Source organism: Neoarius graeffei, chromosome 16 (assembly GCF_027579695.1).
Source record: "Neoarius graeffei isolate fNeoGra1 chromosome 16, fNeoGra1.pri, whole genome shotgun sequence".
NCBI classification, from domain to species: Eukaryota; Metazoa; Chordata; class Actinopteri; order Siluriformes; family Ariidae; genus Neoarius; species Neoarius graeffei.
The window spans coordinates 55,095,092-55,098,343 of record NC_083584.1 but is presented as its reverse complement, the minus strand read 5'-3'; positions in this window follow the sequence as shown (position 1 = coordinate 55,098,343).

Genomic DNA, 3,252 nt, shown 5'->3' with positions numbered 1-3,252 from the left:
TGTTTGAGGGTTTTTTTTGTTTGTTTTTCACGCACAAAACTTGCTATGGGGAAAAACAAAGTTGTGACTGAGAACTGCTGTAAATTAATACAAGTAATTGTATGGACAGGAAATAAGAGAGGAATAAAAGAGTGATACTGGGTGTTCGGTTTTTGCAGTTTCATCTGGACAGGACATCACTAATCCCAGTGTTCACCTTTACTTTAAAAGAATGGTTTCCTGTCTTGTCTAGGATCATTAGCCAGTATGGTAGTGTAGCACCACTGTCCATCATGAACACTGCTCAGTTACCCCTTCAGTCTCAATCCATTATGTCTCATCTCATTATCTGTAGCCGCTTTATCCTGTTCTACAGGGTCGCAGGCAAGCTGGAGCCTATCCCAGCTGACTACGGGCGAAAGGCGGGGTACACCCTGGACAAGTCGCCAGGTCATCACAGGGCCGACACATAGACACAGACAACCATTCACACTCACATTCACACCTACGGTCAATTTAGAGTCACCAGTTAACCTAACCTGCATGTCTTTGGACTGTGGGGGAAACCGGAGCACCCGGAGGAAACCCACGTGGACACGGGGAGAACATGCAAACTCCACACAGAAAGGCCTTCGCTGGCCACGGGGCTCGAACCCAGACCTTCTTGCTGTGAGGCGACAGCGCTAACCACTACACCACCGTGCCGCCCCAATCCATTATGTGTTCTGCAATTTGATATTTTTTACACCCCTGCTCCAAAGGATGGGGGGGTATATTGGTTTACCTCTGTCTGTATTTCCATCCATCCGAAACACCCTTTTTCTCAGCAACCACAAATCATACCAAATTTCAGCTTGGGGTTCTATACCGTGTACACCACTTTCAGGTCTGTCCCACATCAACTTCCTATTTTACCAACTGACTGTATTTATGAAACATATAGTGTGGATTTACAAAATTTTCATAACATTTTTCTCAGCAACTACAGTACAAATCACAACTGCTTGATATTTGGTAGCAAGCTTCAGCTTGGGGTTCTATACCATGTCTACCATTTTCAGGTCTATCCTACATCGACTTCCTGTTTACCGAAAATGTATTTACGGAGTATATAGCGTGGATTTTGGCGCTATTTCAAGAAGCAAAATGTTATTTCAAAATGACAGTTTACCAGGATGCTATTTGAAATACCTGGGGAGAGACACTGCTCTTTACTTGTCTCATCTCATTATCTCTAGCCGCTTTATCCTGTTCTACAGGGTCGCAGGCAAGCTGGAGCCTATCCCAGCTGACTACGGGCGAAAGGCGGGGTACACCCTGGACAAGTCGCCAGGTCATGACAGGGCTGACACATAGACACAGACAACCATTCACACTCACATTCACACCTACGCTCAATTTAGAGTCACCAGTTAACCTAACCTGCATGTCTTTGGACTGTGGGGGAAACCGGAGCACCCGGAGGAAACCCACACGGACACGGGGAGAACATGCAAACTCCGCACAGAAAGGCCCTTGCCGGCCACGGGGCTCGAACCCGGACCTTCTTGCTGTGAGGCGACAGCGCTAACCACTACACCACCGTGCCGCCGCTCTTTACTTGTTTCAGGGTTAATTATTTGTTGAAGTCAACATTCATAATAAGTGTCCTATTCCTTCGATTGCTTGCATTCTGATATAAGCGAGAGCGGGGGATACGCAAGTGAGCAGTAGCTCACAGTTGATCTTATTTTTCCTCTGTGAAATCAATATAAGATCTCGAGGGCTGATTCTTCCAGAGATGATCTCACAGAGTGACACACCCCCTAGATGCGATGATCTTTGCTGAAGTGTTAGTATCTCAAATGCAGTTGGGCGTGTGCACTCTCCACATCGTTCTTATTAGACTTTGTAATAGAACACATTGTTTAACTCCTAATAGTTTTAATAATTGAGCTGTTGATGGATACTTTATCTGTTCGATCTAATCTCCTGACCACATATCACTATTTGTTTACAGCATTGTTTTTCCTGGAATGTAAAGGAACATTATTAATTCTTGCTCTTGTGAAGGAACAGAGTAGTTCAGACTTCCCAGACCTACTGTTCACACGGGTCTCAAGACTGTGATTGTGACACGAGTCTGCAAGATTGAGTAGAGTATACACTCACGCACACCTACCTGCTGTTTTATGCCGTTATCTAATTAGCCAATCCCTTGACAGCAGCGCAGTGCATAAAATCATGCAGATACAAATCTTCAGTTAATGTTGACTTCAAACATCAGAATGGGAAAATTGTGATCTCAAAGTGTGACTTTGACTATGGCATGAGTGTTGGTTTGAACCAGATGGACTGGTTTGAGCATTTCAGAAACTGCTGATCATCTGGGGTTTTCACACACAACAGTCTCTAGAGTTTACACAGAATGGTACATTGAATGAGTGAGCGACAGTTCTGTGGGTGGAAACAAACGCCTTGTTAAGAGGTCAGAGGAAAATGGCCAGATTGGTTCGAGCCGCCAGGAAGGATATAGTAACTCATATAATCACTCTTTACAACCGTGGTGAGCAGAAAAGCATCTCAGCATGCAACAGCAGAAAACCACGTTGGGTTCCACTCCTGCAGCCAAGAACAGGAATCTTAGAGTCAAGAACAGGTTCCTATTAAAGTGGTCAGTGAGTGTATATGGCAGTCTTTAATTGAGTTAAATATTGTCATTCTGATTTCCGGTTTCCTCCCACAATCCAAAGACGTGGATTATGTCAACTGGCTCACTCTATAGGTGTGAGTGCAATGGTGTTCGTCTCTGTGTAGGCCTGTGATAGATTGGCGACCTGCCCAGGATGAACCCCGCCTCTCTTCAGAAGTCATCTGAGATTGGCTCCACCTTCTGATGGATAAGCACTATGGATGGATGGATTGCCATTCCAAGCTAATGACTGTTGGTATTGTGAATCAGTTCCTTAATGCTGTTTTTTTTTTAATCACAAACCACAGGGGCTGTGTAGTGGTTAGCGCTGTCGCCTCACAGCAAGAAGGTCCGGGTTCAAGCCCCGTGGCTGACGAGGGCCTTTCTGTGTGGAGTTTGCATGTTCTCCCCGTGTCCGTGTGGGTTTCCTCCGGGTGCTCCGGTTTCCCCCACAGTCCAAAGACATGCAGGTTAGGTTAACTGGTGACTCTAAATTGACCGTAGGTGTGAATGTGAGTGTGAATGGTTGTCTGTGTCTATGTGTCAGCCCTGTGATGACCTGGCAACTTGTACAGGGTGTGCCCCGCCTTTCGCCCGTAGTC